At 42.2% G+C, this 14814-nt stretch overlaps 1 long non-coding RNA gene across 1 annotated transcript; it reads left to right on the top strand.

Moving 5' to 3' along the window:
- Positions 1 to 3751: 3751 nt before the first annotated feature.
- LOC147224349 (uncharacterized) lies at positions 3752 to 9232 on the top strand. Its single transcript, XR_015107490.1, has 4 exons — positions 3752 to 3841; positions 5095 to 5187; positions 8524 to 8671; positions 9160 to 9232. It is a non-coding gene; the product is annotated as an uncharacterized LOC147224349 (long non-coding RNA).
- Positions 9233 to 14814: the final 5582 nt, after the last annotated feature.

Below are 14814 nucleotides of genomic sequence, written 5' to 3'. Positions count from 1 at the left end.
AAAAATTGAGTTTTGAAATCTGAAAAAAAGAAGCTCAAACGGACAGACGTCTGTCATTGGCCGTTCACTCCAGCTTTGTTTCCATTTACTCGAAACAACACTGCAGTGAGTGGAAACTGAATCACTCGTTACATTTTAAGTGGAAACACGATGAGAAAAGTCATGTCGCGTACATTCCCGGTTTTTGAGGGTATCGTTTTTGTCGCGGAAGACGTCTCCGTGTCTGTAACAATGAATAAAAGAAGAGCAATGCCGAAGTTCATTCAGACTCACATACAAATAAAGCCACACAAGAAAGAGAGCGGGAGCGACCTCGGCAGGAATCCAACGACGCGGCATGTGATTTGCAGAAACTTGCTCTGTCAAGAGGCGCACTCAAACAGAAGATCACTGTCCTGTACCATCCCTCATGAAACGCTTGAGAAACACAAACCATCTGGAGGCTACAGCACACACTCTCAACCCATCAAATATTGAGGATGTTTGTCTGATTTACAGAGCCTATTTAGAACTGTTTGGACAACTTGGCTGAGGGATTGGTGCTTTAATTAAAGATAATATCAAGAGCTAATATTGCCCTCAAGACCTTTGCCTCACAGTGTAACAGTCACGGTTCTCCGGGCGAGGGTGAGCACAACCCCAAACATTACTAAATGAATCTAGTCAGGCCCGATTCAAAGACGATCCCGTGGCCTTTTTTCATCGAGTTTACCGCTCCGCGTCCCCTCCTCCCTTCACACAGACGCAAATAGTAATACAGGCTTCTTCAGGGCCTCACTGACTACAATGATGGCATATTGATAGGGATATGAAATATATCATGCTCACTTTTTTTTTTTTTATTAGAGCTGAGCTTTAATCTAAAAATATCACGGGCAAGGAATGAAACCTAGTTTTCAACAGTGGAGGATTAGGGTCTGTACTCCTCACACTGAGTGCCATGGCTCAGAAACACTGAGGCCCAAAATAGATGTTCCTCTCATAAAGGGATCCTTCTTTGTAGTCTGCATACAGCAACAACATCTGCAGGGCAGTTTCTATGGGGGGAACAGATTCGGGCAGGCTATCAAAGAGAGAAGTGATCTCCTATGAGAAGTGGTGGGCGGGGAATTTCTCCCCCCCTCCACCCTCTTTTTCCTCCATCTCTCTCCAAAAAATCTATAGCAATCAGGAAGATGCTAATAAAAGACCATTAATATCACCTGTCAGCTCTATCTTTGGAAGATCCAAAATGAGAAAATGAGACAAAAAAACCACTCGCAGACGAGCCGCTCACCAATGTGCAGGGGACCAGCGGAGGACAGGCGGGGGAAAGTTTTCCAGCGGCAACAAGAGACCATTTATAAAATAAGGATTTCTAAATTGCAAGAAGACATCGGTATTTGTACAGATCCTCTTGAGGTTGATCCTTTCACAAGTCCAATCGAGAGGAATCCCATTTGACATTCCACTGGAATTTCGTAATTCTGGCACGCAGCTCGAACTTGTGCTGTGGCCCCACGTAATGAAAAGGACATTTTATTTGTGGGGTTATTTATTTTGCGCTTCTGGAAGCTTGGCTTGACTTTTCGACTTTTATCACCTTCCAAAACAAAAGCGCTCAATAAAAACAACAAATCACTCTGGGAAAATAGTGAATAGTTCGTCTACGTTTAACAGTGAATGATTGGATACGACTTGCCTATTGTTGCAGTGGTCGTAGTAAATGGCTGCAAAAATGCGGTTGCAAGTAGCGAGAACTCACAAATGTCAATTGCAGTAAGCCCTCTGTCTTGTAAACCCAATATAACCTCATTTCGACATAGGCTTTTATTTTTATACATTCGTGGATGTCGTCCCATTTTCACCTTTTCTTTGCCCATAAACACTATAGCTGTTAGCCAGCATCTGTCTTTCAAACATATAAGGACTTAAAGGACAGCCGCGCTACTTCATATCTATTCTCCCGATGACAACTAGTAAGGGCCATTTAATGTGCAGATAAAATCTGAAGCAGATGTCACATAGCGCTGTCACTTCGGCGCAGATGGTAAAAATAAGAAATGACCTCTGCATGACTCTGGTTCCTGTTTCTTTCAAGGCAAGAATGAACCTGACACGAGACCTTTGTTTTCACGTTGAAGTTGTCACTTAAAACCGTTTAATCTACAGGTCAGGTAAAGTGATGAACGTTGGCGCCCGCGACTGCGGATACTCTTATAAAATATCACACGGATATAAGCAAACATATCTGAATGTAAAGGTTCAGGTAGAAATGAACCTGTGATGTGGATGCAAGAACACTTGCATGAAGATGAACGGCAAAGACCCCAAAATAGCCCTGGGAGATTGGCAGCGATGGCAAGGTGTTTGCTATCTTTGTAACGTGAAATATGAGTATAACCTGCCGAAAGAAGAAAAAAAAAAATAGTGGCACTTTAATGAGAGAGGGGAAAGGGCGAGGGGCACCGTGATGATAGCGGCTCCGCGCCATGCAGAAGTGTATCGAGGGTTTCGCCTTTGAGCTGGCTAATTGAAACAACATTGCTGGGGCATCGCCTGAAGATCTGGATCACATTCATCCCTGCCTTTATTCAATTTGGTCTCATCATAGGGGCACGCCCCGTGCTTCTCTCTCCACATGGCAATAAGTCATACCCTCGCCTTTTGCCCTCGACATGTTGCCCATCTGTGTCCCCCGGGGGTCCGGGGGTGTGGAGGCCCAGAATATGAAGAGGGATTCAGACAAGGTCTTGAGAAAACGCAGGCTGCCTTCCACTGAGCCCCTTATGGTACTTCTTCACGCCTCTCACCTTGGACTTGAACCCCCTCTCCCCTCCCCCCTGTTCTCAGCTCTTTACACACACACACACAAGTGCACATACATGCACACTCACCCCCTAACCCCCACAGTTTAAGATTTACTGTTAAGAGCAGCGGCTGCTGTCAGATGGTTGGAACCGTGCACTTTCTAATTCAAACAAATGTGGCACCGGGGGTCATGGAATCATCGTGGAGCCACAAGGTGTTTCAGATGGCTCGCAAGTGTTCGGGCCTTTAACTGATCAAGTAAAAGAGCAAATCCAAACAGAAAGGTGTCAGTAAACAGTAAAGCCTGTGAGGCTGGAACGTGCTACGATGTGAACACGGCGAATAGATAAACTGTCACACACCTACCTGGTTATCGGCCGACGCTATCAAAGCAGGCCGTTACGGATTTGGTGTTGTGAGACTTTTCATTTTGCAGGAGAGTGGCCAGCATACGTGATACAGCGGGGTTTCGGCGGAGGGCGATACGATCGTACAAAAGAAGAAATATATAGGAGTCAGACGCGACAGATTTTTCGGCGTTATGAGATATAAAAACACACCTTTCTCTCCATATGAGAGTGTGTGTTATTGTCACAGCACCTGTTCCCATGTGTTTTCCTGCCTCCTTTTTTTGTCCAAACAAAGAAAGAAACTTACATCTGACATCAACAATGAGTGAAGTAATTCTTATATATAATCAGATTGCTGATATATAGATTGGTTTTTTGTTTTGGTTTATTTTCCAGAGTCTTTTGTGATTTTTTTCTCCAAATACTCTTCAATAATGATCAGTTCCAGGTTGAAAGTTGGCACCTGTGCAGCGGCTGCATGCCTTGCAGAGTCCGCGGACTGCAGCGCAAAAAGGGGGGGGGGGGGGGTCGGATTTGGAGAGGATCACCGTGCGATCGAGGGAGGGACTTAAAAAATGTGCATAATATTCCTTCCTCCGCGGGAACTCGCTGCGAGCAGGTACAGCATCTGTGAAGTCTCCGGCTCAGCTGACAGCCGCCCGGCGATCGCAGCTCACAGGAAACTTCCAACGCACCGGTCGGTGAGTTGAATCTGATTTTCAAAATATGAAATAGTGACAGTCGATTTTGTGTCTTTTTTTTTTTTTCTTCTACTTTCTTTTTAAAGTGTCCGGCTGAGATGTCTCTCAGTCTCCCCCCTCAAGCCCCCCCCCCCCACCCTCTCTTCCCGTTAGGAATCCTAAACTCACGGAACCGGTTTCGATTTCTTTCTTTTGTTTTGTTTTATTTTTTGTTTTGTTTTTTTTTTTGTTTATTTCACCTTCGAAACAACTCAAAACCCCGCCTTTCTATATCTTTTTCAAAAGTAACTATAGTTAGATAATACATTTCCAACCCCATTGTATTTTCTGTTTAAGCATGTATTGGCGTATGAATGATGTATCGTTGATTTTATGCACTCAGTAAATTGTACAGATGAAAGTGGATTTGCATATTTTCTCTCTTTTTATGTACTTTTTTTTTTTTTGCTCCCTGAAACGGGAGCATCTGAATCTTATTGAGCGGCTGAACATCTGCAAGCATTGAGCACTGGCTCATCATCCCTCAATCTGTCAGCAGCTGTCACAGCTCCTGATATGCCAAATTGTTTAACATATGAATGTGAGGAGGATGAGGCCTACGTGCAACATGCAACTGCCCATATAAAGCATCTCCCCTTTAAGATATTTTTCTTTTTTTTTTCACTTTTCCTCATCCCATCTTTTTCTTTGATGCCGCCTCAATTAAACAATGTGAAGTGATAAGTGTAAGAGAGGAGGGGAAGAATAGGGAAGCCGAGGGAGAGAAGAGGGAAGGGAGAGGTGAGGCCGACGGGGGGAGGAGGGTATTACAACAGAGGGGAGAGGCATGATGGAAAAGTTAAGTTGACAAGCCTTTGTTAGATTTATAGCAGCTTATTTTCTTTAAAAAAAAAAAAAACATCAAGATGCGCACTTAAGATGAAATATTCCCAAACCTCCTGATGTCCTAAAAACCCTTGGATGATGAATTTTTCTCCCTCTCAAAAAGTCGCTGTTTACATCCCCTCTCTCTCTCTCTCTCTCTCTCTCTAAAAACAAAGCATAGCTCATTTAAAGATACTTCCACTTCTTTACCTCTTCTTTCTCCTGTTGTACTCACACACACACAGCCACACACACACACACACACACACACACACACACACACACCCAGATGGTATACAACATACTTGCATGTCGACAGTGTAAACCACATGTGATGTATTGGTCACTGAACCCCTGCTTCATCCATTGGTGTGTGTTGATCCCTTCAGCAAACCCTGTCCCCGCTGTCCACCATGAGTTACTACATGGATCCAGTTTCTTCCTACCCAGCCCTTCACCCATGTGACCGTCTGGGCACAATGGTAAGACCTTAGCCATAAATTATCTTTCTGCTTCGACCGCCTCAACTACCTACCTCAGAGCCAGCCAGGAGTGTGAGTGAATGGATGTGTGTGTGTGTGAAGCTGGTAAAACACATGGCAGTGCAGGAATGCTTGTAGGACAATATGAGCGGTGGTCATTCGAGAGTGTTTTCAACTCTGGGCTTCATCAACTCACAGAAACACTCGTGTCGCACTCTTGCAGTCCATACGCACCTGGTGACCTTTGTGATTTTGTCAAAATTTATGAAACAGAACTCCTTAGAGGGATTTACGTGGCTTCACGAGCTGTGTTGCACAACGGAAATGCTTAAAGATGCACTTTATCGAGAGAGCAACACGGCAAATACTGAGACCTGGAGGCCTACAACCTTGCATCCTAACAAATCCGATTGGAGGCAGCCCATATCAGAAGAGCAACGCTTGTTGGCCAAAGCCACCCACGTCACCCACTTGGTGTTTTGCAGCACAAAGGCTTTTAGCATTTTTCAAATGAAAGCGATGGATACATAGTCAGAGACAGAAGTAGCTGGGAACATTGGGATTCCTGTCAGGTGAGCATTTGAAGGCCAAAGAGTGGCAAAATAAATGCCTCCATTTGTATGCAGAGCGCCGGCACATTAGGATAAAAGACTGAGGTTATATGCAAATGAAACCCCACGCTGCCCTGATAGCAAACATGGACAGACGCCGCTCCCCGGATCCTAATTGGCTCAGGTGGTGAGGCCTGCCTTTGAAATTGAGACTTCTGTATACCGGGGCAGACTTGGTCAAAAGGTGAACTGAGGCCTGCCCGACTTATTCTTGTCACTTCAATTTTCATCAATTTCAGCTGCAAGGAAAAGATATAGCAATATATATTTTTTGTTTGCTCATTGACTAGTTGTTAGTGCTGTATGTGTGTTCCCCTCTAAATAGCGGCTGACCGAAAAAAAAAAACAAAAAAAAACTGTTGTACAAAGATACCTAATTTAAGTCAGTTTTGATTTCTCAACAGTTCAGTTAGGAAACAATAAGAGGTAAAATTATGCATGAACATTAGCTTCAAGTTTCTAAATCATTTTCATTGGGCAATGACTTCGAACGAATGAAAACTTTGACACATCTCTAAATTTTCTTTCGAGTGCTGAATAGCTGAACTTGCCTTCATGTAGTTGAAGTTTGTTTGTGAATGCCGAAACCAAATGGACCATTAGGCTGAGTTGTCACACTAATCGACGGTTAAATGGAATCTGCAATACAGAGGACGCATCTGTTGTTAAACCATCCTTCTAATTGTCTCTGCTTCAATTGAAACAGATTGAAATTGACCAGCATCCAGCAATATTGCATTTCTAAAAGGCATCTATCTATCTATCTATCCATCCATCCATCCATCGTTTCTTCATTTCCAACGCTTAACCTGCTCACAAGGTTGCAAGAGTGCTGGGGCCAATCCCAGCCTCCTGCTGGCAAAAGGCAAGATTTAACCTAAATTGGTTCCCAGTTCATTTTTATTGACAATGTAAATTTGCATTAACAAAACTAGAAAAAACTAATTAAAAATGCTGAAAACACAAGTGTTTCATTGTATTTGTTTACTATCACAATAGTGATTAGTGCTACTTGTTGAAATGTGCGTTGTACATGGAGGAAGACCATGAAAACTAACCCCTGTTCTAACAATATACTTTTCTTGTCTTTGGTCAAGATGAGTCAAGTGTTACTTGGACAATGCACTTATCTTTTTTTGAAATGAAAAAAAGCTGCTCCATTTTGTTTCATATCATTATATGATATACAGTTGAAAGCAAATAACACAGTAAGATATATTAGACATATTATATTCATACTATTATATATACTGATATATACACATTATAGAAAACAATAATTTGTTTTCATATTAAAACATTCCTCACTTTCCAAATTGCGTTGTCACCAATATTTTGTGTTTCTCTATGCTTAGGTTTACACTGATTAAAGAATAGTGTTGCAATATCTTCAGTCTAACATTTGTCAGTATCTGCAATCCATAATTCATCTTGCTCTCGTGCACCCCCCAACTTGCTACCTTGCGCCTGATAGCACAATCCCTGCATAAACTCTGAAGGGTCTCATAAATTGGCCTCCCTGATCCTCTGGTCATGTTAGTCATCCATAAAGCTGGCTAGCTACTGATAAAGACTGCTGTGCTTAAATAGGGGATGCTTATCAGATCAGTTATCACCCCTTCACCCTGTCTGCCAGTTACACATACAAAATAAGACTGGAGGCAGAACCACTCCATGTCACCCAGGGGAAAATAACTTTCAACTCCTATTCATATAAAGATTAAGCTTCATTAAGTTTCAATGTAAAAAAAATGTTGCTATCTCTTACTTTCTACATGTTTATATGTAACCTATGAAAGCTCAAAGATATTTAATAATATTTTCCTTTAATTTTTTGTTTGTTATTTTCTTGCTAACAGGTCAATCACTCTGAATATTAGAGTGTAGCAAAGGACCTGTATAATGAATCAAATATAATAAATAAAACATTAACTATTCAAGAAGTAAATCTTGGAAAGCAGGAATAATTACACAACTGAAGTTCATGTTGAAAAAAAATCATTAAATATGAACATTGTCTGAACAAGGAAGTTAGGTATCCAAAGAATTTTTGATGTACTCACAGACCTATCAACTATTATATATTCATGAAAAAATTATAGAATAATTGCTTGTGAAAATCATAGCAGCAGTCCAAATACTTGATCCTAAACACAGGTTCCCATGGTAATATTAATTGCACCTATGTTGAGTGAGCATACTCAGAATTTTTAAATGAAAACTAAAGAAGCTTAGAAAATACTATTTTGAAAAAAAGTACCTCAACCCTCTACCTCTAAATATACAGTTTAATTCTAACCTGTTCGAAACAGTCTTGTGAGAAAAATGCCAATGCACTGTTCTCATCTTCAAAAAAGAAACATCCGAGAGGTTGAAGGTTTTCATTTGTTGACAAATGACGTTTTGGATGTGCTAAAAACAGCCAAGTCGCTATCTTCCACTCCACTATCTCCTGTATCCACATAGAACTTTATATCTCTTGTGGCTCCCTGGCCAGTTCATGCCATTAGACTTCCCCTCAGTACAACCTCTTACGTGCACTTTTTTTTTTTGACAAGCAGGACCAGCAGGGGAGAGATAAACTGAGCAACTTATGTTTAGCCCTGATGAAAACAACGTAAACCGCGTTGCAGTTAATGTCACATGGAAATACATCTGTTCTTTTCAGATATTACTATCTTCTTAAAGGTTGCCAAAATAAATGCGGTTTGTTGTTTTCCCCTAGCGGCAGAATGGCGGGGTTTCAGCGGGCCCTCAGACTCAGCTCTCAGGTGTGGTTCATCCTCAGCAGCAGTTCTACCCCTCGCAGCCACTTTACCCCCAGGATATCCCGCTGCAAGAAGTACCCAACGGACATGACATGTGTGTTACAGGTAGGAGAAGATGGACATGCTTTAAGAAAAGCCAAAATGCGTGATCCGCTGTGCCAAAATTGTGTGGAAACATATTTTATTTCTAACGCATTAAAAATCCACAGTTTTTTACTGGCAATCAACTAACATTCCTGTCCATCTGAAAACTCCCTGTCAACAGCTACACATCACAGTTGTTACTTTTCAATCCTGTTGTTTTACATGCAGTGTTGCTGATGCTGACCTTGAGGACAATGCCTTTAACAGATGACCCCCTCCACACGCACACACACACACACACACACACACACATATTTTTCTCACTGTCATCCACTTTGTCTCCCCATATGTGCGGTTAACCTATTGCTCTGCATTTTTGTGCCTCAGACCCTCTCAAGCTTTTTCATTCTTCTTTTTTTCTCCCCTCAAATTAGTTTTATTTTAAACTGGAACATTCTTTCCAGTACATTTGCCTGTGTTTGACTCTGGCCTCTTCTCATCTTTAAAAGTGATTGATGCTGGCAGACTGGGACGCACGCCACGGGAGTAGGGTAGGGGTCCTGGGGGGCACTAGCGTTCTTCCGTCACCTCCCTGAGCTGGATGCAGGGGGCAAGACAGGAGGCCAAAGGGCGGCCATCTTTTTCCCAAGCCTCTGGTTTGGTCTCTGGAGAGGTGGAGGGGGCCTGAGTGTACATATGTGTGTGTGTGTGTGTGTGTGTGTGTGTAAAGGAGGGAGTCAGGATTTGATGGGATTTGCTGATGTTTGTTGCCAGAGACACACTCCTTTGGAGCCCTCACTTCATTGCTCCCAGCTCTAAACCGTTGACATAAACATTGTTGAGTGGAAAAAAATGACCGAGCTCTGACCTTTCTTTTTCTCATCCTTCTAAATCCTACATTATGCAGACCACAGTTATAAGAGCATTCAATCCACCTGGAGATGTTGTTAGAGTCATTTTGTTCTTGTCTGTGGTATCTTAGAGTGCTACTGAGGTTTTTGCACTACCAGCAGCATTATGACTCTGGTCTAACCTCAGCTGCAAGCTAAATATTCCTGACACGGTCTCCACACCCTTCAACCGTTGCACTGACTCATTTCGCTCAACTGAAACAAGGTCTCCCCTTGAATGTTTTGCATTTTCAGCATTTCTTTGAAACCATAGACACGCTTGCCTATTTTTTTTTCCACTACCTTTTTTAACAGCATCACGAGTCAAACTCAAAATGTGCTCCAAAGGTTATATGGAAAACATTTAAATCATTTGGAAAAAGATGGTAATTGCATTTTTTTTTTGTTAGAACTCTTTAACAAATTTCAATTGTAAAATGACAAAAGTGAAACTATATACACAGCACAATGGGAGTCACATATATGACCTACCTTGGGTTGTGCAAGCACTGTTGAGCAGTCTACTTGTAAAGTTGTAAAACTCAGCCCAATATAAATGCCTTACACACCGGCATTTATATTATTTCTGTTTATCTTTTTTTCCCTTTTTTTGTGTGAATAGGATCAGGAAGGGATCCTTCATTGTCAGAATTCCCAAAGTTATTCCAGAGAATGGATTGGGTGTTGTGACAATGAAATGGGATTGTGTGAGAAAGAAAGAGTACAGAGCAGATGTGAGGCGGGGATGTTGTATGTTAAAGAGTCATCGCATGTTTGGCTCAGGGCCCAATGTCACACACGGTGCTTCCTGATGGCCAACAGCCATGCCATGGCAATATTTACACTGACCCGGCTACGGTCCTCACTATCCAGTAACTCCAACAGATCTTGTTGTAAACTTCCATTTTTAAATTTCTGAATGTTTGTGTGTGCGTGTTTGTGTGTGCGTGCATGAATGACTCAAGTTATTCCTATATGTAGTCTTATTGAAAACAAGGCCCACGTACCCCACACTCACATACACACCCAAACATCCTGCAGTTTTCCATACACCACATATTCATTCATTAAATTCTCACCTTGCATTCTGCTGTGTATTGTATTACATGCATCCTCCCATTCAGTAAAGCAAACACACACACACACACACATGCACGCGCACACACATACACAGTCTTGCTCACACACTTCAACTCCCAAGCACTCACGAGTTCACTGTACATTTAAACATGTACTTCCATTTAGTCCATGCAGACACAGCTGTGATCTGGCACTCAGGGACCATTGGCCTGTGTTTTATTTGATGTGATTTGACAGCTGGCCAGTCAGAAGGGGGGGGTGGGGGGGTGGAAAGAGGAGAGTGAGTGGGTGGAAAACAGTTTGAGGAAAGAACATGGATAAGAGGAGGGATAAGTCACAGGACCGGGACTGGCGTTGGTAGGAGGAGAAGAGACCAGAGGAGGAGGATCTGTGATGTGAAGCCTTAGGAGGGGGGGGGGGACAAGGGGCTTAGCCTGTGATGAGGGGCACGTCCTCACGGGTGCAGGCCATTTTTTATTTCTAAAAGTAAACAGGCAGCCTGCGGGGGTCTGGGGGGGTTATGGGAAAGAAGGAAACAGTGATGCTAATCAGGCCAGCACACACTTCCCCCTCCAACAATAAAACAAAACAAGAGTGGAAACACGGAAAAGCAACAGACAACTGTGGAACAGTCCATACTACTGCCATAGTCCCCGATTTGAACTGCATTGTGAAAGTAGTGAGGCAAGAGGTGTCGGTTGGTCGGTAAGCAGAAGAAAGAGGTGATTGTTACAATTTCACCTTCAGCACAGACACATGCTAATCCGAAACAGATAAGATTTATTTTGCTTGAAACTGATGAATTTTAATATTCCTTCATTAGGTTACCCTTTAATTAAAACCATTATGTCAAAGATACTCTCCACCAGCCGAAACAGCATTTTAAACATTCCTTCGCCCGAGTTCCACAGGGTTTTAGGAGGTGTCAGTGCAGTAACTTCCTCTTAACTCAGTGAGTAATTGCAAATTACTTCAGCTGAAGAACACAAAGTACAGAAACTCACGCAATCATTGACAACGATGATGCAAAGTTTGCCAGCTCATCAGGAAGGGTGCTACTACAATCAGGCCCTGGCGGTATTTGTTTTAATGCTTTGTGTCATGATCTTGGTCATGTTGATACAAATGAATTGTCGAGACACTACATACACATATACACCCATATAAAATCAAACAAAACAACTACCAGCACGTGTACCACGACTAAGTGGTGTTCATCTGAGTATAGTGTTCTTTTAAGTGTTGGTTTTTTATTATAGCATGGACTAAAAACCTTTATGTTTTCGAGAAGTTAATTGAAACCGCAGACTGGTGTATTTTCCCTTCAGCCGCAGGGACAAGCAGAGCTTTATCTAAGGGCATGTTGGTAACAGAATTGGAGGGAGAGACTGAGGGAGGGCAAGAAGATGAGAGGAAGGTCTGGGAGGTAAAGAGACTCGGAGGGGGGTGGGGATAATTGAATTATCTGCACAATGGAGTGATGGGGGGCACGTGGTGCCGCTAATGGAGGAAGAGATGTCCTTTTTAGCGAAGCTAATTGTTCAGAAAAGCCTGTATTCAGGGGAGCTCTGATACTTTCCCAGTGCACTTACATGTCCCCCCCCCCCCCCCGCACGCACACGCAGACACACACACACATACACACAAACTCACACACACATATACACAGATGGAGCAGACTGTGATATGTGAGGCACAAGGGAAAGATATACCCCAGTGAAGGATACAATGAATGAGCATGTGCACACGCGCATGCAGGAATATGTGTGTGCACTCATCCATGTACGCACGCATACACACACACACATTGACATAAAGACACAAAGACACACACACACCAAAATACATTACTCCTAACACAGCTAACCCTTAGATCTCAGCAGGAGTGCACCCAGCCTGTGGCACCTTCAGACGGTATCCACCACTGATAGTGCTGAGACTGAGTCACGAGACAGGGGCCACAAAGATCCCACTGTTTTACTGTTTTACTGTCTGCGCTCTCTCTCTCCCTCTCTCTCACTCACTCACTCACTCCCTCTCTCTCGCTTGCTTTCTCCCTCTCTCCCTCTCCCTGTCTATCTCTCTCAGCTTCTCTATCATATTGTCTACTGCTGTATGTGTGTCCCTCACCCATTTGTGCATATAGCCAGTGCCTCTAAATGAATGACTGATTGATTACATGGTACACTGTCCACGGACAGTGAAACCACTGTCTCGATCTGTGTGAATATCATATTAGCCGAGACATCACTTCACGCTTTTCATCTATGAATGAAAAATAAAATGTGCAGCATTTTATCCAAAAAAAACCCAACATACATTTAAATGGTTATAGCATAAGCGACTGCTGAGTTCCAATGTCAAAAACATGTCACTTGGTTGCGACATAGATTGCACTAAATCGAAAAGCTATTCGGTTAAAAAAGCAGCAGGTGCAAGGGTTACATCTCGGGATTATAGACAGGCAGAAAACACAGATGTGCAGGTGAGAGAGTGAGGGAGGCTGGAGAGGCAGAGAGAAGAAGAGGAAGAGTGCTGCATATGCTGCAAAATAAATGAGTGAAGCCAGCTCACTGTCAAAACCATGGCAACAGCATTTAGCAAGATGAAGAACAACTGCAACCGCAACTTGTTTGATACAGGACATTTGTTCTGTAGTTACTGTTGTGTTCTAGGTGGTTCTTTTAGAATTGTGAAACAATTAACAATCCCCGTGTATAAACCGGAAACAACACAATTTGCCTGAACAATAGATCTCTGAGTTTTCATTGTGCAAAAGTTGATGCCCACAGCTGCTGTTGACACAAGTAAAGATAAACTTACATTTTTATAGGCATTTTTTTCACTTGTGTTGTGTTTTTGAAAAAAAAAAAAAAAAAAAAAAAAAAAAAAAAGAGCTGTAGGTTTCAGGTTCAGTGTGCTGTGTTTCTGGCAAAAAAAAAAAAAATTAGGGCTGAGTGAATAATCAAATTTGAGTTTCAGTTGTGTTTTTGACTTGCTCAAACATGCCATGGCGACGGGAAGACGAAGAAACATTGCGGTTCGGTAGGTGTTTTAAACCAAATTCTCAATCATTTTTACACAAATATCTTACCTTTGCTTCAAAATTAAAGCAACTTTTTGTTGACATCAATGAATAAAAGTGTTCTGGGACAATATTGGAAACATCCATTTTTTTTTTCTCATTCCATACATTTCATGAAAGAATAGGGGAAGGAGAAAGGAGACAGAAACAGCAACAAACACAGTCCACAGTGGTACCAGCTAAGGTATTAGTCAGCAACATCATTAAAACCCTAATGGCTGCCCCCAGGCACAGAAGGACCCAAGCTGTCCTTTTAAGAACAGATACAAGGGAGTTCATTAACTGAAAACAAAGGCGTCCTGTTAGAGAATGAGGAGTGACTAGGATGAAGTGGCCGGTCCAGTTCCCCCCTTCATTCTTTCACTCCATCACACCCTCGTCTTTGCCCCTTTTGTGACGCCCCTCTCACCACAGAACCCACTAGCACTCCTTCCAGACAAGGCTCCTATCAGGCCAATGAAACCCGACCCTGAGCTGCTAATGGAACCAGTGAAGTACACCAGTTTAAAAATCCTTTCATGATCAATACTCTTGGCTCCCTCTCCTCTATCTACATGTTTCTTTTGAGAAATAAATGCATACTGTTCTTGCAGATGTATAATATTTAAAGTCATAATGAGGATGCGCTAAATGGGTCACGGTAGAGAGGTTGTTTTGATAAACGTGAAGTGGTATACAAGGCTGTGCCCTTAAGATGCCGATTAACTTAACACGTTAAAGAAAAAAAGGGAATAGTTTAAACCAGATTTTGGCTGTAAGATTAACATTAATTTTGTCACTTCTGCTATATCCAGTAGAGTCATTTCAGAATTATGGTAAAAATGACTCATAATGTGTTATTACTTTTTTGGTTGCCATAGTGAGTCTTCCCTGATGGCAGTAGTTTGGTCTCAGAAGAGCTTTACAATGGCTTAAGAGCACATGCATTTTTCTTGCTCCTCTTCCTTCTCAATGGTATTCTACCATTTTCAATAATGTATATTTATGCGTGTGTGTGTATAAAGTGCATAGGTCACACACACATAAAAAATCACCATCAAAATCAATACTAACGAAGAGATAGCCGCCTACGCCATCTCACCTTACTGAAATTAAATTAGCTTGTGATA

The sequence above is a fragment of the Fistularia commersonii genome, chromosome 18 (assembly GCF_037954325.1).
Source record: "Fistularia commersonii isolate RoL2024-O1a breed Wild chromosome 18, RoL_Fcom_v1.0, whole genome shotgun sequence".
Classification (NCBI taxonomy): Eukaryota; Metazoa; Chordata; class Actinopteri; order Syngnathiformes; family Fistulariidae; genus Fistularia; species Fistularia commersonii.
Note: the sequence above shows the minus strand (reverse complement) of the source record. Positions and strands in the feature narration are given on the sequence as shown.